This window comes from Ceratotherium simum, chromosome 28 (assembly GCF_057802395.1).
Source record: "Ceratotherium simum simum isolate JZ-2026a chromosome 28, ASM5780239v1, whole genome shotgun sequence".
Lineage (NCBI taxonomy): Eukaryota > Metazoa > Chordata > Mammalia > Perissodactyla > Rhinocerotidae > Ceratotherium > Ceratotherium simum.
Genome location: NC_141927.1, coordinates 6,090,813 through 6,113,582, shown reverse-complemented (window position 1 = coordinate 6,113,582; position 22,770 = coordinate 6,090,813). Strand labels below are relative to the sequence as shown.

Below are 22,770 nucleotides of genomic sequence, written 5' to 3'. Positions count from 1 at the left end.
CCCATAGTCCCACTGTGGCCCCAAAGCCGGCAGTGTGTCTCAGCGGGACTGTGGGAGCAGGTGGTGGCAGCCCTGAACCCCAACGTGGTTGCTTACCCATTTGGTGGGAGAACCCAGAGGGCCGCTGTGGTCCCCAGGAGTGGCCCAGGCTCCAAAAGGCACAGCTGACAGGGATAGCAGCGGGCTCAAAATACACAGATCTTGCCTGGTCCCCAGTGGTGGCACGTGGAACCTGTGACCAGATACTATCACTATATGATGGCACAAATCCACCCCATCAAATAGTATACTCCAGAAGAGAAGGAAAAACACAAATGCACAGAAATCAATTCTGAAGGCAGAGAAGTCTACAGTCTAAATGATAGAGAATTCAAAATAGCTATCATAAAAAAACTCAGTGAGTTACAAGAGAACTCAGACAGTTCAATGAAATCAGGAAGAAAATTAATGAACAGAGAGGGGTCGGCCTGGTGGCATAGCAGTTAACTTCACGTGCTCTGCTTTGGTGGCCCGGGGTTCACAGGTTCAGATCCTGGGTGTGGACCTACGCACCACTTATCGAGTCATGCTATGGGGGTGTCCCATATAAAGTAGAGGATGATGAACATGGATGTTAGCTGATGGTCACTCTTACTCAGCAAAAAGAGGAGGATTGGCCACAGATGTTAGCTCAGGGCTAATCTTCCTTAAAAAAAAATTAATCAACAGAGAGAATTTTTCACAAAAGAGACTGAAACAATAAAGAAAAACCAATCAGAAATGTTGGAGATGAAAAACACAATGAATGAGATAAAGAAAAATCTGAGGTCCTTAAATAATAGGGCTGATATTATGGAGGATAGAATTATCAATCTAGAGGACAGGAATATAGAAATGCTTCAGATGGAGAAGGAGAGAGAACTAAGACTAAAAAGAAATGAAGAAGTTCTCTGAGAAATATTCGACTCAATTAGGAAATGCAACATAAGGATTATAGGTATTCCAGAGGAAGAAGAGAGGGAGAAAAGAGCAGAGAGCTTGTTCAAAGAAATAACAGCGGAGAACCTCACAAACCTGGGGAAGGAGCTGGAAATACAAGTAAAAGAAGCTAACAGAACTCCTAATTACATCAATGTAAAAAGACCTTCTCCAAGGCATATATTAGTAAAACTGGCAAAAGTCAACGACAAAGAAAAAATATTAATGGCAGCAAAGCAGAAGAAAATAACCTACAAAGTAACCCCATCAGGCTTTCAGGAGATTTCTCAGCAGAAAGCTTACAGGCTAGGAGAGAGAGGAATGATATATTCAAAATTCTGAAAGACAGAAACTTTCAACCAAGAATACTATATACAGCAAAAATATCCTTCAGATATGATGGAGAAATAAAAACTTTCCCAGATAAACAAAAGCTGAGGGAGTTCATTGCCACCAGACCCCCCCACAAGATATGATCAAGAAGGCCCTCACATCTGAAAAAAAAAGAGAAAGAGTTAACACAGCCTTGAGCAAGGAGATAAATAGGCAGACAAAATCAGAAAATTGCAACTCTCTATCAGAACAGATTAACAAACACTTAATTATAACTCTAAAGATAAAGGGAAGGAAAACATCAAAAATAAATATAATCACTTCATTTAAACAAACTCACTACACAAAACGGAATAAGCTGTGACAACAATAACTCAGAAGGGGAAGAGGAAAAGGATGGAAAATGTTTAGGCTAATGGAGATAAAAGGATATCAGAAAATGGACTACCTCATCTATGAGATCTTTTACACAAACCTCACGGCAACAACTAAACAAAAAATCAGAACAGAGACACAAATGATAAATAAACAGAAAATTGAGAAAACCATCATAGAGAGCCACCAACCTGAACTGGCAGTCTGAAATACACAGGATGAGAAATAAGGGAAATACAGAACAACCAGAAAAAAGCAATAAAATGGCAGCATTAAGCCCTCATATATCAATAATCATTCTAAATATAAATGGATTGAATTCCCCAATCAAAAGACACAGAGTGGCTGGATGGATTGAAAAACAAGACCCAACAATATGCTGCCTCCAGGAAACACATCTCAGCTCTAAAGACAAACACAGGCTTAAAGTGAAGGGATGAAAGATGATACTCAAAGCTAATGGTCAACAAAAGAAAGCAGGTGTTGCCATACTTATATCAGACAAAGTAGACTTCAAGATTAAAAAAAAAGACAATGACAGACAAAGAGAGGCAGTATAGAATGGTAAAAGGAACACTCCACCAAGAGGACATAATGCTTATAAATATATGTGCATCTAACACAGGAGCACTAAAGTACATAAAGAAATTATTAATTGACCTAAAAGGAGACATTAAGAGCAACACAATAATAGTGAGGGACCTTAACACCCCACTGTCATCAATAGATCAATCAACCAGACAGAAAGTCAACAAGAAAATAGTGGAACTAAACGAAAAATTAGACCAGATGGACTTAACAGATATATATAGAACACTCTATCCAAAATCAGCAGAATGTACCTTCCTCTCAAGTACACATGGAACATTCTCAAAGATAGACCATATGTTGGGAAACAAGGCAAGCCTCAACAAATTTAAGAAGATTGAAATCATATCAAGCATCTTTTCCAACCATAATGCTATGAAACTAGAAATAGATTACAAGAAAAAAGCTGGGAAAGTGACAAACATGTGGAGACTAAACAACATGCTACTGAACAACCAATGGATCAATGAAGAAATTGAAGGAGAAATCAAAAAACATCTGGAGCCAAACGAAAATGATAATGCACCATACCAACCCATATGGGAAGCAGAAAAAGTGGTCCTAAGAGGGAAATTCATAGCAATACAGGCCCATCTTAACAAACAAGAAAAATCTCAAATAAGCGATCTTAAATGACACCTAACAGAATTAGAAAAGGAGGAGCAAACAAAGCCTGAAGCCAGCAGAAGGAGGGGAATAATAAAAATTAGAGCAGAAATAAAGGAAATTGAAACCAAAAGAAAAAAAATGTAGAAAGGATCAATGAAACAAAGAGGTGGTTCTCTGAGAAGATAAATGAAATTGACCAATCCTTAGCCAGAATCACTAAGAAAAAAAGAGAGAAGGCTCAAATAAATAAAATTAGAAATGAAAGAGGAGAAATTACAATGGATACCACAGAAATACAAAGGATACCACAGAAATACAAAGGATTATAAGAGAAAATGATGAGAAACTATATGCCAACAAAGTGGACAATCTAGAAGACATGGATAAATTCTTAGACTCATACAACCTCCGAAAACTGAATCAAGAAGAAATAGAGAATCTGAATAGACCAATCACAAGTAAAGAGATTGAAACAGTAATCAAAAACCTCCCCAAAAACAAAAATCCAGGACCACATAGCTTCTCTGGAGAATTCTACCAAACATTCAAAGAAGATTTACTACCTATCCTTCTCAAACCATTCCAAAAATTGAAGAAGATGGAACACTTCCTAACACATTTTATGAAGCCAACATCACCCTGATCTCAAAGCCAGACAAGGATAACACAAAGAAGGAAAACTATAGGCCAATACTGCTGATTAACATAGATGCAAAAATCCTCAACAAAATATTGGAAAATCGAATACAGCAATACACTAATAGAATCATACACCATGATCAAGTGGGATTTATACCAGGGACACAGGGATGGTTCAACATCCAGAAATCAATCAATGTGATACACCACATTAACAAAATGAGGAATAAAAACCACAGGATCATCTCAATAGATGCAGAGAAAGCATCTGACAAGATCCAACATCCATTTATTATAACAACTCTCAATAAAATGGGTACAGATGGAAAGTACCTCAACATAGTAAAGGCCATATATGACAAACCCACAGCCAACATCATACTCAACGGGGAAAAACTGGAAGCCATCCCTCTTAGAACAGGAAAAAGTAAAGTGTGCCCTTCTCATCACTCTTATTTAACATAGTACTGGAGGTTTTGGCCAGAGAAATTAGGCAAGAAAAAGAAATAAAAGATATCTAAATTGTCAAGGAAGAAGTGAAACTCTTGCTGTTTGCAGATGACATGATTTTATATATAGAAAACCCCAAAGAATCCACCAGAAAACTATTAGAAATAATCAACAACTACAGCAAAGTTGCAGGGTACAAAATCAACTTACAAAAATCAGTTGCATTTCTATACTCTAATAATGAACTAACAGAAAGAGAACTCAAGAATACAATCCCATTTACAATTGCAACAAAAAGAATAAAATATCTAGGAATAAATCTAACCAAGGAGGTGAAATGCTTATACAATGAAAACTATAAGACATTATTGAAAGAAACCAATGATGGCATAAAGAAATGCAAAGACATCCCATGCACATGGGTTGGAAGAATAAACATAGTTAAAATGTCTGTATTACCTAAAGCAATCTACAGATTCAATGCAATTCCAATCAGAATCCCAATGACATTCTTCACAGAAAGAGAACAAAGGATCCTAAAATTCTTATGGAGCAACAAAAGACCACAAATAGCTAAAGCAATCCTGAGAAAAAAGAACAAAGCTGGAGGCATCACAATCCCTGACTTCAAAACATACTACAAAGCAATAGTAATCAAAACAGCATGGTACTGGTACAAAAACAGACACACAAGATCAATGGAACAGAACTGAAAGCCCAGAAATAAAACCACACATCTATGGACAGCTAATCTTTGACAAAAGAGCTAAGAACATACAGTGGAGAAAGGAAAGTCTCTTCAATAAATGGTGTTGGGAAAACTAGACTGCCACATGCAAAAGAATGAAAGTAGACCATTATATTTCACCATACACAAAAATTAACTCAAAATGGATTATAAAGACTTGAAGATAAGATGTTAACCATAAAACTCCTAGAAGAATATATAGGCAGTACACTCTTTGACATCAGTCTTAAAAGGATCTTTTTAAATGCCATATCTACTGGGGCAAGGGAAACAAAAGAAAAAATAAACAAATGATACTTCATCAGACTAAAGAGCTTCTGCATGGCAAAGGAAATCATGAACAAAACAAAAAGATAACCCACCAACCAGGAGAAAATATTTGCAAATCATATAACCAAAAAGGGGTTAATCTCCAAAACATATAAAGAACTCATACAACTGAACAACAAAAAAACAAACAACCCGATCAAAACGTGGACAGAGGATATGAAAAGACATTTTTCCAAAGAAGATATACAGATGGCTAACAGGCACATGAAAAGATGTTCAACATCACTAATCCGTCAGGGAAATACAAATCGAAGATACAATAAGATATCACCTTATACCTGTTAGAATGGCTATAATTACCAAGACAAAAAATAACAAATGTTGGAGAAGATGTGGAGAAAAATACACTGCTGGTGGGAATGCAAACTGGTGCAGCCACTATGGAAAAGTTTATGGAGATGTCTCAAAAAATTAAAAATCAAAATACCATACAACCCTGCTATCCCACTACTGGGTATTTATCCAAAGAACTGGAAATCAACAATTCAAAGAGACTTATGTACTCCTATGTTCATTGCAGCATTATTCACAATAGCCAAGACATGGAAGCCACCCAAGTGCCCATTGACTGATGAATGGATAAACAGATGTGGTATATATATACAATGGAATACTACTCAGCTTTAAAAAAAAATTGACAAAACTGTCCCATTTGTAACAACATGGATGGACTTTGAGGGTATTATGTTAAGTGAAATAAGCCAGACAGAGAAAACAAACACTGCATGATTTGACTCATATGTGGAAGATAAACAAATACATGGACAAGAGAACAGACTAGTGGTTACCAGAGGGGAAGGGGGTTGCAGAGTGGGCGTGAGCGGTAAAGGGGCACATATATATGGTGACATAAATAATAATGTACAACTGAAATTTCACATTGTTATAAACTATCATGACCTCAATAAAATAGTAAAAAAAAATATTGAGTTTCCCAATTTATGAACATAGTATCTCTCTCCTTTTATTTAGATCTCCTTTAATTCCTTTCCTAAGAGTTCTGTAGTTTTCAACATACAGATCCTGCAAATATTTTGTCAGATGCAAACTTAAATACTTCAATTTCTCGGGATGCTAATATAAATGGAATTTTTAAAAACTATAATTTCAGGTGTTTATTGCTAGTGCACAGAAATACCACTAAATTTTGTATATTGACCTTATATCACATAACATCTTTGAGCTCAAGGTTGTAGGAGCTTTCTTGTAGATTTGTAGACATTTTCTATGTAGACAATCATGTCTTATGTAAATAGACAGTTTTACTTCTTCCTTTCCCAATCTGTATGCATAATTTTTTTCTTGCCTTATTGCACTGGCTAGGACTTTCAATACAATGCAGAAGAGCAATAACGAGAGCATTAAACTTACTTGAACTACTTTGTGAGGCAGATTAATTTGTTGTACTATAACAGCATATATCTAAAGTATTCTTGTCTATAAATTAATGTAGCTATGGAAAGCACAGGTTATTTATTTCGTTTCGTTTTTAAGTAAAAAAGTATACATTGTTATCTGGCACTGGTGCTGGCTAGTGGTTATGAGCTTTTATTAGCTGCTTCAAATTCCTATTTCTCAAAGAATAATTAGAAAATTCTGAGCGATCAAAAGAACTATAGCTTAGGATAAGTAAATGCCACTGTCTGAGGAAGAACCAATCAAATTAATTTTTCTTAACATTCACCTTTATTTCTTAATGTTTTCTTAATTGTCTAAGAAATATTCTTCAGCTGTCTTTAAAAAATTAATTTACTCAGAAAGTGTTTAATAAGCAAAAACACTAAGCAATGTACCCTTAATTTTTGACTTCTCAAAAAAAATTTTGTTTTTTTGGTGACGAAGATTAGCCCTGAGCTAACATCTGTTGCCAATCTTCCTCTTTTTGCTGAGGAAGACTGGCCCTGACCGAACATCTGTTGCCAATCTTCCTCTATTTGTATGTGGGACGCCTGCCACAGGATGGCTTGATAAGCAGCGCGTAGGTCCGTGCCCGGGATCCGAACTTGTGAACCACGGGCCGCCAAAGCGGAGCCTGTGAACTTAACCACTATGCCACTGGGCCACCTCCCACTCCCAAATTTTTAAATTGAGGGAAAACAATACAGAATTATTTCAATGTATAAGCAATGAGATAAGGTTAGGACAAGAGAAAAAAAGACCTGTAAGAGGGATTTTAGATTGCACTTGAAAAAATAAATGACCCTAGAGGATGATGACTCGCTACCCGTATGAAAATTACAACTATACTATGTAGCTGATTTAACTCACTTGAGAGCATTACAATCGTGTGGAAAACATTATTAACATTCAAAATTTCTTACTGTAATTGTAATATTAAGTTTATTCCAAGTTTCTAAATAGCCAGCCGAATCCATCACTGTTTTTGGATCCGTCTCCAGAGCGCACCACCTACCATATATAATCCTTAAATTCCACTGCAATTGTGGCACCGAGAATACTTGTGAGAACACAGCAGATAAGGAAAGACAAGGCCTTCTTTGTGGGAAACGTCAACAATATCTTTTGCATATAAAAGACTTCATATTGTATAGAACAACTGATGGATTAAAATTCAAATCTAACATAAACTTGTGCCACAGATTTAACCCAGGGAAATCCAGTTAATTTCAAATAACTCAAAAGTATACTTTCTCCTCTACTTTCATCATTGACAAGGGAGTGGGTTGTGTTCATCACTCTGCACTACCCATCCTTCCACCACCAACTGTGGTAAAAAATTTGGTTGTTAGAGTTTACAGAGGTACAGAAACATATATTCAGCATTCGCAAATCTCTCCTTTCCTATACAAGGGTAACAAAAATAGTAATTATTAATTTTTTGCTATTTTGAGCTAACAAGAAAATTATAAAAACCAAATTACAAATATTTTTCTCATCAGATTTTACAGATTCTTTGTCTCAGTTATGAGGGTAATTGATTTTCTCAAACAACAATACCTTAAGAGAATTTGCTACTATGTACATTGTTTTGATTTTTTCTAGAAGGAGAATAATAGTACTTGCGTTTCTTCCACAACTAGACAGCATAGTTTATGGTTAAGAACACAGAACCCAGGCAACTGAATTAAACCAATCTCCATCTCTTTACAGATTTGTGCCAAAGGCAAGTTAGTTAACCTTTCTGTCACATGAAAACATTATACATCGTTATAAATTACAGAAGTATCTATGTAGTTAATGAAATAGTTGTTGCAATGAAGTTATTTCTAAGTTAAACTTCAGGAGAAAAAAATGGGGCTATCAATGGTATAATTTTTAATAACAAAATATTAGGGTGCTTACGTCCTGAGCACTTTAGAGCCAGAAAACAGAGGAGGTCTAGTCTTCCGAAAAGACCAACTTGAACTGGCAAAGTTTCAAGGCAATAATATGTGTTCCAAAATAAGCCATTCCTCTGTATTTCCAACACATCTCAGAACATCGAGAAATGCTTTTTGTAATTCCATAAAGTTATTTTAAAAATATAAACCTATTCAGTAGAGGTAACGACTGCCTCAATGAGGCAATTTTCCATACATGATTTTTTAAATTAAGGTGAAATTTGCATAATATACAATTAACCATTTTAAAGTGTACAGTTCAGTGACATTTAGTATATGCACAATGCTGTGTAACCACCATCTCTCTCTAGTTTCAAAACTTTTTAATCACCCCATGAACACACCCCACACCCATTAAGCAATCACTCCTCATTCTCCCTTCCACTCCATCCCCTGGTAACTACTCATCAGCTTTCTGTCTGTAAATTTGCCTATTCCAGATAAATCACATGCAAGGAATCCTACAGTGTGTGACCTTTTGTGTCTGGTTTCTTTTCACTTAGCATAATGTCTTCAAGGTCCATTCAAGTTGTGATTTGAATGAAGACTGGTGATAGGTCTCAAAAAATGCTTGTTTCATAATAATAGTGATTAATATTTATTGAGTGCTTACTGGGAACTTTATTTAGATGATCTTTTGATCTTTTTACAGATAAGGAAACTGAGGCTTAGAGAGTTTAACTGCCTTATTCGTCACACAGCTAGTAAGCGGCAACGTTAGCATTAAAAATTCACTCTCTCATACATTAATCTTTTAAAAACACGTTAAGGTGGTATGCAGACACCGAATGGAACATACCAAAGTTTAAGGTAGTAGAAGATAAAAGTATTCTCTAGGCTATCTCTGGAAGTAGCTGCTAGAAAGAATATGGGCTATGAATGGAGGAGAAGTGGAATTCAGATTCAAAACTCATCATTTTCAAGCACTGTGACCATGAGCAGTTTACTAAAACTGTTCAAGTCTCAGTTTCCACAAAGGATTATTGTATTGACACGCTGAGAGAGCATATGCAGATCTCTTGGCTAGGCAGCCCCCTATCTTTACATCTTCTACATGACTAACATCACCTGGAAGCAGCCCCCTCTCTACGCCAAATACAGCTGGCTGGTCTTGAGCACCTTCCTATTCAGTGTGTGGTCATCAGGCCAGCAGCCTGCACACCACCTGGGAGCTGTCACAACTGAAGCAGCCTGGGACCCAGACCTACTGAATGAGAATCTGCATTTAATAAGATCCCCAGGGGGTTCGTATGTTATTAAGGCTGTAAAAGCATTGCTCCAGCTGTCTCCAAAGAAAGCGGCAGGAAACCAAAACCTTAACACAACCTATTTAACCAAGACAGAGAAGATAAGCAATCAAGTACTAAAAATAAGTAGTTAAGAACTCTTCTCCCTTTTTAAGAGATATTAACTGACAGAGACCAAAACCAACAGTAAGAGGGACAAGCTCCATGTTGATATATGCTTGAGTATTGTTACAAAACAGTTTAGCTGTATTGTACACAGACGTTAAAGTTAGATTTATGCTGCTTGTATTTTACCCAGGCTTTTCCAGAATGCAAAAGTGAAAACGGATTATTCTCGGATTTTAGAGCTAAACTGTTCACTATTAGCTACTTTTTACATATTGCTAAGTAAAGACCAGGGTGACCCAGCATTTCACCAGCATATTGAATGTGAAGCCCAAACATCTTTATAAATAACACAAGCTCGTACTTTCCTTATCAAAATGAAAACAAAGAAATAAATATAACACATTCCAATGTAACTAAAATAAATAGCAGAAACATCACTTCACTGTATGATAACAAAGCAGAAATTATTATTACCATCACAGACAATAAACCAAATATTATGGCTACTAAGAGCAATCACTGTTTTTTCTTCTTCTTTCTGTGAATTTGAGTTATAAAGATTTTTTTCTTAAATGAGCATCAGGTCATTTTATTTTCATGAATTTTAACAAGAAACACATGAACTCAATGGATACTTTTGTAATTTATAATCGTGTACAATGTTTTTACATGACATTTTTAGCTTATCAGAGGCAATAAGAAATTCTGAGGTTTTTAAAAGAAATAACAAATATGTGTAGTCATCCATCCACGTATTTATTCATTCAACAAGTGAGTGCTGTGCTCTGTGTTCCATCCTGGGTCCCGGGCCACGTAAATAAAGACAGGAGCAGTCTCTCCCCTCAAAGAGCTTGTAATCACTACATAACCAGGGTCTGCTAAAAAGGTGCTGCTTTAATGCATGAAACATTCTTTGCTTTGCCCCAGTCCCTTGTGCCAGGGAGGGTATGGCTGTCTCTAAGTAAGTTTTACTACCAAAAATACTGTTTACAATTTAACAATTGAAATAAACATTCCACTTCAATAAAGGGTGCATGGAATTCTAGAAATACGTAAAAAGAGAAAACACCTGTGCATAATATTAAGTGTTGGTGTACTACTCTTTCTTGCTTTGTTGTTATCCAACAAAACCGAAGGCAGAGTTACATAAAACAAAGGTCGGTGGAGATGTGCTTCTCGACTCCCCGAAGGATACTCTCGGATGGTGTGTGACAGGGCAAAGAGCGGGCAGCCTGCCGAGGAAGGGCAGGAAGAATCAGGGAAGGATGAAAGTGCTTCATTCTGCCTCAGCTGCACGAATGCCAACAACCAGAGATCATCCCCCCGCATTTACGTGTCAAGGCTCAAGTCTGTACGTGTGTGTACTACCTGAGAACCATCAGTGCTGGATCAATGATTAGGTTAAGTGGAACTTTAATATTCAAGCAGAGGAACTTTCTTTCATAAGAACAAAAATCAACTAAGAAGCACTAAGGAACAGATCTGTCATGAACTGAAGGCAAACTGCTATTTCAGTTGACAAAATCATTTTAGTCACATATTTCTCATTCTCTGGTAAAGAAAAGCCTAAAAGAGTTTTTGTAGAGAAGCTTTAGGGCAATGAATTTTAGGAGAAATGTGTTGTGTGGATCATACATAAAAAGTATCAGGTAGCAAAATGTACAATGTTGTCAATTAAAGTTCGAAAAATGTTCAACTGTTTTCTAAAATTCAGTATTTCTTACATCAGCTCTCTCCAAAATCTAATATTATCACTGAAGCCTAATTCACAGAGGGTACTTACTCAGGCACTAACAGAATCCAAGTATGATGTTTTTTGGCAATTTATTTTAACTCAGGAAGAGAGCTTGGAAACTTAAAAGAATGGATAGTTAACAATGTCCCCAGCACCACCAATAGATATCTAAAGGATGGATCACTTAAGATGATTTGCAAAAAGTTCCGGAGAATCAAACCATGGTTGAATTTTCTGATGAGAACCTAAAATTAAGATCTTCTGTTATTTAAGGCAAGAACGGCTTCATTGGGATGTCAGAACCCGAAGTGAAAACTTAGGAACTCAACAGAAAGTTGCAGAGGTTAGCTAATAAAGATGTACCTTTAGGGACAGCTGAAGTTTTTTTCTAAAAATGAGCTTTGAATTTGTGATACAATTCAGCGTGGACTAAGGTGAGGCCTTACAGTTCTCAACCATGAGGAGAGGAAGAGAGAATCCGAGGTTTAAAGAAACTAAGAACTGGCGTTACTACTCAGTTCCTCAAGTTAAACAAAACCAAAAACAGTGTGGTCCCTGAAGACCACATACGAAAGGGATGGGAAGCAAGTACCAAACAAAGCTGAATCATTTGATTTGTTCATTTTCAGCCTTATTCTCTTAAACCGTTTGCCAAATATAGCAACTTTCGTTTTAATATACATAACCTTAATTCAGGTTTTTTTTTTCCTGCTAAGCCAATAGATTCAGGTGCTTCACAAGACCACTCCCAATTCACTGTAATAAAACCAAACTGGCCAGCGCCAGGAACCCTGTCTTTCAGGTGGCCGTGCTGAAGTGGTGAATCATACTTCATATTGCCCCATCAAGCTACCGAGACCAATGTCTCTGATCCGGTCACAGCAAGGGGTCTTGAAATAGTTCTCCACACTCACTGTTTCACTTCTTTACTTAGCATTCACTCGTCCACCCTCCTCATCATCAAACTCGCTGTTTCCAAGGTCTCTGTCAATATCCATCTAGTCAAATGCAATGCCCATTTCTCTGTCTTCATCCTATTTGCCTTTCAGCAGCATTCAACACAAACACGCTTTCCTTCCTGAGACAGTTCCTCTTTCATCTGAGCATCACATGCCCCTGGTGTTCTGCCTGTGCCACCACCTCATCCTCCTTGGCTCCCTTGCTCTCCCTCCTTCTCCCTCACACCGCCATATTGGCACAGCCCAGGACACAGTCCTAACCTCACTCCTTTCTTCGCTGTGCACTCACTGCCTAGGTACCATGGCTTGAAAGACCACCGATGTGCTAATGGTTCCCAAATGAATATTTATGGTCCCAACTTTTGCCCTGAAAACATATATATTTAATATGATATGTGATATCTCTACATGGATGTCTAATGGGAATCTCATACTCAATACATATATATCAGAATATTTTATTGCACCCCAGACCTGCAAACATTTTTCTCCCCTAGTATTCCCCACCTCAATAAGTGGCACCACTATCTTCCTTCAGTTGCTCAAGTAAAAATTTTAGGTAGGAGTCATTTTGACTTCTCTATGCCCACATATCACATGTGATCAAATCCTCTTAGATCTTCCTAAAAAGTACACCAATCTGATCTCTTCCCTCCACCTATCCACCACCACCCTAGTTATGGCCATTATAATTTCTCACCCAGATGATCCCAATTGCTTCCTTCCGTCACCCTGCTTCTGTTCGTGCCTCCCTACAATCCATTCTTGACACAGAAGCCAGAGAGACAAAAGCCTGTCACTCTGTAGGTGAAATACTCCAATGGCTTCCCAAACTCCAGATCCAGACCTACAGAGCCACACTTTGGGCCCTGACGGCCCCTCCAAACACCTATCCTTCTCCGCACTCAAAGTGCCTCAGAGATTTCCCTTCCATGCAAAGTCTCAGCCTTAGGACCTGTGCACTGGCTTTCGTGTGCCAGGTGTATAAAGTAGATGCTGTCTAGTACCTTTATAAAATTAAAGAACAAGTTATTAATGTAAAGATATGAATTCCAAAAATGATGACGGAAACTCATTCATCATACAGTCAATGGTTGCATCCCAGAGTGACTTCACAGCCTTCTCACTCTAAGAAACAGCTTTCATTCCTTCCAACTCTGCCACTAGTCACTCCTAGATGACAATCACAGTCCTGTTCATGCATCTTTTCAAATGTCCTCATGAAAGAGAACACAAAAGCCTCAATTTTCCAGGTCAATCACTTTTTCCTATCTGTCTCCAATTACAGATTATGGAACTGGGAAAGCACACAGCCTCCAATGTGGAAATAGCACACCCTGAGGACTTGCCAGGATGAACAAAAGGATGGCGGAGGGAGGGTGGAGGATTCAAATAGGACCACCAGCTTCCTGTGGGTCCAAGGGTTAGGTCTACTGCAGCTTGTGTGAGGTTCTGCAGAGAGCTTGGGCAGTCTTCAGTAACTACCTCGAGTAAAAGGAGCAAAGCACTACAGGCTATATGTCTGTCCACAAACAAAATCCAGTATTTTAATAATGAAAGTTTATAAACTAGGTGTACCATTTATAGTCACTGCCTTAGGACAATGCCTTTATCAAAACTATTTCAAAGATCCACATTCAAGTCAGACAAGCTACTTTTCCTAGTGCCTCCACCACTAAACACAAACAGGGTCCTTCTCTGTTGCCAAAATGTTCTATAAGGATCCAATGAGACAGTGCGTGTGAAAATGCTTTTTTAAGGATAAGTACTTTATCAAGGTGTAATCTGTGGCAGAGGAAAGAGAACTGTGGAATCAAGCCCATGAAGGTTCAAAGACCCAAGCTGGGGATCCTAGTCAGCTTGGTGTCATCAATGCCTAGCACATGGTTGCAGCCAATAAATGTTTGCTAGAAAGAACTTAAGAAAACAGCTACAAAATGCTGGTGTAGGGGCCAGCCCTGTGGTGTAGTGGTTAAGTTTGGTGCACTCCACTTTGGCAGCCCAGGTTCGGATCCCGGCTGCAGACCTATACCACTTATCAGCCATGTTGTGGCAGTGACCTACATACAAAATAGAGGAAGACTGGCACAGATGTTAGCTCAGGGCTAATCTTCCTCAAGCAAAAAAAAAAAAATGCTGGTGTTAAATGTGGTACACGAGGTAGGTACATTCTGTCTGAAAATTACTCTTAGAATGCATTCAGAAGTTAATCTGCCAACTTGAGGTAAAAAAAGAGAATGGTTTTCAGGACAACTCCTTTTGAATAGTCTTGGGAAGGCAGCGTGATGTGTTAGAACACCAGTGAAAAACCTAGACTTCAGCCTAGTTCTACCACTGGTTATAATTTTAGGAGAGTGACTTAGCATTCTTCAATGTGAAACAAGAGGCACGCGCTGCATGAGCTACGTGTTTCCCTCTAATTCTAACATTTGATTCTGTGTTCCCACCGATAACATCAGACTCACTGCTTGCTGAATTCATTGTGAGAAAGCCAAAACTGAACCACATTATTTCAAGAAAATTGACTCATGATGGTATCATTTTTTGATTTATGAAACACTTGATTATAAAGTGTTTTTTTTGTCCTTTTGTTACTAGTTAACCGTCTTGAAATTTGGCTGTAGAACTGATTTAGCTTCTAAACTCTATATTTGCATTTACAACTGATTTAGCTTTAAAATCCTGAATCAAGCCTTGTTCATAAGCTGTTCAGAATCAACATTTTTCAGTAACGTGAATATAGGCTGAATCCCTCCTCACTCCTCTGCCGTGACTTTGAAGAGGGGACAGAGCCACATGTAATGGGAGGTGACAGGGTGCTCCACTACTTTTCACTGAACACAAAGTGGTGTAAAGGCAGAGGAGAATTGTAAAATAAGTCAGAGGAGAACGTAGGAAACATACATCAAGTAAGTGAGAATCAGAAGAGATGAGTATCTAAAGAATTCAATTAGCACTATGCTTGAACACAATAAAACAAAAAAGCGGCAGTCTACAGGGACACTTTAGTCAAGTCAATTTCTTTATTTTTCTGAGGGTTACTTCCTGTCTCCCACGAATAGGAAATAGAGCAACTCTTGACACGGTTTTCTATTTCTATGTATCTGCCAGACAATTCAGTCACGAAGCAGGAAAAACACAAGTTATTCTCTTTGCTGAAAACAGCAGCGCTAACAATGGAAGTAGGAACTGCTGTAAACATGTAGAAATTGCCAACACAGTTTTTTTTTTTTTAAAAAAAGGACTAAGTAAAAATTCAAGCTGAATTTTATTATAAAATTACCATAACTTTTTTGCTCTAACGGGGCTGCATACAACCATCTAATTTTGAAGAACTGCTAGAACTCTCCTTTACAAGAAATTTCCAGAGAATACCACACAAACCCTGAAATAAAAACATTCTCAGTAATGTTTTTCTTGGAGGCAAGTTTATACTGCTAGCCAAAAAGAATATTTTAAGAATCCCCCGAATTGCATTGGGGACAAGGAAAAAGGAGGAGGTCCAGAGAGAGAGGGAGAGAGAGTCATTCCTTTACACAAAGACAATGTGATCCTTAAAGTATATAGTATGGACACTTCAAATCTTGACCCTAAAAGAAATTGCAAACTGTGAAGTTCATGTCTTAAGTTATACACAAGTTGTATTAAATTGTGTATTGAACTTTAGAAATTATGTGGAGTGGCTTTATAAATGGCAGGGACAACTATTCTCTCTCAAAAACGTTTCTCATGGGGCCGGCCTGGTGGTGTAGTGGTTAAGTTCGCATGCTCTGCTTCGGCGGCCCAGGGTTCGCAGGTTCAGATCCCGGGCGTGCACCAATGCACCACTTGTCAAGCCATGCTGTGGCAGGCGTCCCATATAAAGTAGAGGAAGATGGGCATGGATGTTACCCCAGGACCAATCTTCCTCAGCAAAAAGAGGAGGATTTGCAATGGATGTTAGCTCAGGGTTGATCTTCCTCACCAAAAAAAAAAAACAGTTTCTCATGTTTGTCAGACTGAATTTCTTCAGACAAGTAATGGAAGAGGCCATGCGAGAAGCAGCAATTACCTTTGTCTTATTTAAGACTGAGATAAACAGGGAAAGAGATTCAGTTCATTTCTGAACTTCTTTTTTCATAAGTCAGCAATAATCTATTAACATCAATAAACACGTAACACCCTCTGGAGGAAACATTTGACAGTCATCACAACTACGTGAACAGATATTTCACTTTAAGCCAGTAGATCCGGTCCTTTTCCATTTCCCAAGAGCTGGTACTTTTCACAAATAGAGAAGTGTTTAGGCATCATTGGTAAAGCAACGTCTGTAGCTGTTCTCACGGAAAGATACAAATCTCAAAATCTGAGAGTGACCACTTCCAGTGATAGTCCGCTGATGGTTTTGGAGGAACCAAAACAGATGAAAATCAGTACGACAGTGGCTTTAGGAGAAGTGTTCAAATGATACTGAAATACCTCCAGATAAGGAAAGGTCCTCTTCTGAGGTCCCTTGAAGGTCAAATGCAGGCACATTCCCGTTGTCCACAGATACCATACCATGTTTCCAGCCCCAGCTCATGTTCCCCTCCCTCACTGAGGGCCCCCAATCATTCAGACTCCACTGATGCTATTCTCCTGTGAGTGCTAGCAGCATTCGTGAGCTTTCATGGACACTCCTCAGTGCTAGGATGGCCTGGACTGGTCCATGGCAAAGTTATCACTGGTCCAAAGCAAAAGTATCTTTTTTTACTTTTAGGGTTAGTGCATTCTTTCTATATATAAAACCACAGTTACAGTAGACAGTAATTGATTTTTATAGTTCTTTGGGGGGAAGTTAATACATTGTTGTTTCTGTTGTAAGGCTAACATTTATTAAGTTCTTACCTTCTGCTAGTCACTGTTATGAGCACAGTGCATGTTCAACTCTTAGCCTTCAAACAAGCCTATGAGGGACGTACTGTTATCGGCTCTATTTCACAAACGAGGGACTGCAGCTCGCTGAGATGGAGCACCTTACCTAAGGCCACCCGGCTAGAATGTTCCCAGCACCCAGGCATCCAGCCGAGTCTATTCCCACTTTATGTGGGGATGGGGGTTAACTTTCAGTCTATGAAATCCCCAAATCTGCAAGCAGCCATATAGCACGGTGTTTATCCTATACTGGATTATTTTTTTTTATTGTTTCATGTTATCTTCATACTAACATCAGCCTGAAACATTGGTTAAAACATCAGAGGCCTAGATCTTGTGTTATAGTTTTGTGGGTCTTCTATTTCAAAATAACTTGAATGTAAATGCACTGCCAATTCGGACATTATAAACACTGATAGAAATATATGGGGACCTCTAAACAGAGCACACACACATGTATTTACATACATATACGGATGTGTGTTTTCAGTGTAATCACGTAAACAGCAATCGCCTTTTCATTCCGTTCTTTCTCTCTGAACAGCTATTTGTCAATTTCCGTCTTCCTGGTTGAAGGTATTGGACATATGAGATACCAGATAAATAAAATATATGAACCTCTCAGAAGTCACATCTCACGGAAGAAGCTGTGGCTGAATTTGTGGCTTACTATGGGAAAAATAATATGAATTTTGAAGCAGCTGCTTGTCCACTGCTTAAAATCACTATACTGGTATATAAAATAGGTTATTTAAAAACACTCATTGAACGCTTTCATGCACTGTCTTGCCAGTGCTGAAACCCTGAGGGAGGCCTTCAGGCCTCAGCTCTATCTCAGTTCCGCCTTTGCTCTCCGCTTGGAGGTCCACACAGCTGGTCCTCCCGTTGCAAGCTGGCCTAGCTCCCGGCCAGCACCGTCCAGGGAGACCCACGTCACGAAAGAACAGGAGCGCCTTCGGCATGGTTGGAGACCCGAGGCAATGTATTTTATTCTCTTTGTAAGCATTTCTTCTCTAATTTTTTCTTGATGTTCTCTGTTTCTCAACGGTCTTTCTTCTTGTTTACAATCAACAAAGCTAGTTCTGAAGACTGGAAGCCTCAATCAAGGTGTCGGCAGGGTTGGTTCCTTGGGAGGCTTGGAGGGAGAATCTGATCCAGGCCTCTCTCCAGCTCCTGGTGGCGCCGGGAATCCTTCCCGCTCCTTGGCTTGTCCTGGCATTGCTAAGTCTTACAGGCTTCACGACATCCATCTTGGTGGGCAGGAGGAAAGGGAACCCCATCATAACGTATCCCTTTTAAATCATTATGGATCTTTGTTAATCTTCTTCTCGCCAACTTTCATACAGTTGTTCAAGTCAATAACCCCACAATTAACCCTAACTGCTTTTCCCCTCACAATCTGTGGCTCGTCTGTGATGAAGTCATTGAACTCGACCTCCCTGATACCTTCCAAATCGGCGGAGCCCGTCCCGCCACCTGCACCCTCCCGCCACCCTCCCCACTCCCACCACCTCCACTCTCTTGCCACTTCCACCCCTCCTGCCGCCAATCCAAGCTGCAGTTTTCTCCCACGGGAATGCTGACTGCAAAGGCCAGCCACTGGGTTCCCCGATGCCACTCCTGCTTCTCCACAGTGAGCCACCATCCTTTGAAAATCACAAGTCAGATCATATCGCTCCCCTGATAGAAAACTTCTGATGGTTTATCGTGACACAAGGAATAGAAACCAAACACTTTACATGGCTGCAGTTCCCTTCACCATCTGGCTCTTTCATCTCATCCACTTTTCTTGGCTTCCCCGATCCAGCCTCCTTGCTGTTCCTCAAATACACTGTTCCTGCCTTAGGGATTTTCCCTTATAGCGGCAGTCTGGCGCCTCACAGTCTGGATGTGGAGAGCCGACTTTATAGGAACTGTCGGGGAACGCCAACAGCCCGACACCTGGACGCCTGGGGTCCTATGGGGAGAAGGAGGCCCATCTGGAGGAAGCGGAGCTTGGGGTAGCCCTCCTAAGGGAGCCGAGAACTATCCTACCCTGAGGCCAGCTGGCTCACCGGCAGGTAGCCCACAGTGCAAGAGAGATTCATCCAAGTTGTGGCACGTATCATCATTGCTTTTTATTACTGAGCAGCATTCCACTGTAGGGATGGACAAGTTTGCTTATCCATTCACCCACTGTGGACATTCGTGTTGTTTCCAAGTTTGGGAGATTACATGCAAAGCTGCTACAACATTCATGTACAGACTTTTGTGTGAGCATAAGCTTTCATTTCTCTAAACAAATGACTGAGGAGCAGGGTTGCTGGGAGAGATGGTAAGTGCAAATTTAACTTCATATGAAACTGCCAAACTGTTTTTCAGAGTGGCTGGACCATTTCCACTCCCACCAGCAGTGGATGAGAGTCCAGGTGCTCTGCATCCTTGCTAGACCACTGTCAACATATTTTATAATTTAGCCGTTCTACTAGCTACTAGCTATGTAGTGGTGTCTCATTGTGGTTTTATAAGAATTTTTTTTTTTTGGTGAGGAATATTAGCCCTGAGCTAACATCTGTGCCAATCTTCCTCTACTTTGTATGTGGGTCACTGCCTCAGCATGGCTGACGAGTGGTGTAGGTCTGTGCCCAGGATCCAAACCTGTGAACCTGGGCCACCAAATAAGAGTGCACCAAACTTAACCACTACACTATGGGGCCGGCCCTTCATTGTGGTTTTAAACTGTACTTCTCCAACGACTAATGACAGTGAGCATCTTTTCAAGTGCTTATTTGCCATCTGTATATTTTTGATAAAGTCTTCAAATTTTTTTTGTTTTGCCAATTTTTGTTTGGGTTGTTTTCTTATGTTTGGATGTAAGTTCTTTGTCAGACGAGATTTGCAAATATTTTCCCATGGTCTCTTTTTTTTTTTTTTTTTAAAGATTTTATTTATTTATTTTTTCCCCCCAAAGCCCCAGTAGATAGTTGTGTGTCATAGCTGCACATCCTTCTAGTTGCTGTATGTGGGACGCGGCCTCAGCATGGCCGGAGAAGCAGCGCGTCGGTGTGAGCCCGGGATCCAAACCCAGGTCGCCAGCAGTGGAGCGCGCTCACTTAACCACCAAGCCACGGGGCCGGCCCTCCCATGGTCTCTTTATAATGTTCTTCACAGAGTAAAAATTTTTAATTTTGATTAAATCTAATTTATTAATTTTTTTCTCTTACACATCATGCTTCTGCTGTTGTATCTAAGAACACTTTATCTAAATCAAGGTCATGAAGATTTTTATCCTAGGTTTACTTCTAAGAGTTTATCATTTTAGTCTATGATCCATTTGAGGTAATTTTTGTATAAAGCATGAGGTAGGTTCATTTTTTTGCATCTAGATATCCAATTGCGACAGCACTGTTTGCTGGAAAGACTGACCTTTCTCCACTAAATTGCCTCTGCAGCTTTGTGAAAACCAACGGGCCATATTTGTGTGGGTCTACTTCTGGACTGTCCATTCCACTCCATTATGTCCGTCCTTCTGCTGATACCACATTGTCTTGGTTACTGCAGCTTCAAAGGATGCCTTAAAACTAGGTAGTAAATGTTAGTCCTCCAACTTTGGTCTTCTTTTTCAAAATTGTTTTGGTTATGCTAGTTCTTTTTTCTCTATATATACATTTTAGAATCAGCTTGTCTGTATCTTCAAAGAATTATCCTTAGATTTTGATTGGGAATGTGTGAAATCTACAGATCATTTTGGGGAGGAGTGACATTTTCACTATATGGAGTCTTCCAACCCATGAACACAGTATGTCTCTCTATTTAGTTCTTTGATTTTTTTTAAATCAATATTTCATACTGATTCTGCATATATTTTTATGTTAGATTTATACTTAAATATTTCCATGTTGACCTTGTATTATTCTATTCTTGTATGCTGACAATTTGCTAAACTCACTTATTAGTTCTAGGAGCTTTTTTGTAGATTTCTTGCAATTGCCTACATAGACAATCACTTTGTCCATGAATAGAGATAGTTTCATTTCTTCCTCTCCAACCTAAATGCCTTATAATTCGTTTTCCTGCCTTATATTGCACTTACATGTCATTCATTCGCTTATGTGACTGAATGGCCCAGGTTCCTCCCTCCAGACAGAAAGTCCAGGTGGGGAGTCCTGTCTGAGCACCAGAAGTTTATTAAATAACATGTTTTACTTCCTGCCTTTCTCACATATAGTGGTTAATCCCACATATAGTTACTGTAAGTTAAATTTGCATCTGGTTCTGTTTCTACATAGGATTAGTGGGAGAATACTTGCAGCACACTGTGCAGAAACATGGAGGCATCCGGAGAGTTGGTCTTTACACACGGCAGCAGTAAATGCTCAGTTTCACGTCTGACCTCTCTGGTCTTCTCCAAGTCCCAGAAGCATAGGTTGGGTACAGAATCAAGTATGGATGCGTATCTTCATAAAAGATAAAGAACATTTTTCTCCTCTGAGACACGAGGGAAGGAAGAGCTGACTAATGAAGATACAGAGACATTGTAAATTGGAGGGCAAGACAACAGGGTATTCATTTGTGGAAGCTGGAGTTACAAATGAATTTCATGCAAATAAACGTGCATCAGTACTAATATATAATTAGGTAAAATACTCCTCAATTGCCACCACTGCAAGTAGTACTTCTTTACGGAATTTCCACCTTTTCCACTTCATGACTGGAAGCACTACTGTCTTAAACCTCTTGTACCAGGGAACTGCAGGGCTAAATTATGACACGAGAAAAAGACCACAGTGGTTCTTAAAAATACATCTGTAGTTTGTTTGTGTATTATAATTCTACTGGATTAAATTAACACAGTATTAATGTAATACATTCTTAGGGGGAGAAGGAAGGAGGGTGGATACTTAGCAGATACAAATAGTAACACAAGTAAAAAATGACGCTACTTTCATCAGACAGCAATGCTTAGGGGTGAACACAGGTTGACGATCAATGTAAAAATAGAAAGAATAACAAACAATTTCAATTTTTATGAATAATGAAAACAATGATTTTTTTTTAAAACCTAGCTTCAATGCACAGAAATAAGGGCAAGTAATGTTACAGATAGATATGGGTAAGATAACACATATCCAAATAGGATTAAATGAACATGTTTCATCCTAAGTAAATCCATCTGTAAAAACAATCACTGAATTCTTTTGGCTTTTTAAACCATCACTAACATAGGTCACATTATTTCTTGGTCAAACACAGAAGAAAGTGCATTTGACTGTGAGAACATGCATTCTGTGTTTTCATTCCAAGTCTGTTCTGATCTTATTTCTGCCAGGGGCCGAGAGGTCTTTATCTGGAAGTCTACTCATTCTCCTCCTCTCCATCCTCACCACACTCCTGTTCCCAAGGGATCAGCAGTGGCTGAAGGGTGATGAACCACAGGGAGAAGAGATCAAGGAGAGAACGGGATTCACCGCTCACAGGA

At 39.0% G+C, this 22,770-nt stretch overlaps 1 protein-coding gene across 12 annotated transcripts in view; it reads right to left on the bottom strand.

The window, feature by feature from the left end:
- The window catches only part of MCPH1 (microcephalin 1), a 246,496-nt gene that overhangs the window by 132,949 nt on the left and 90,777 nt on the right, over positions 1-22,770 (bottom strand). The window lies entirely within an intron of this gene.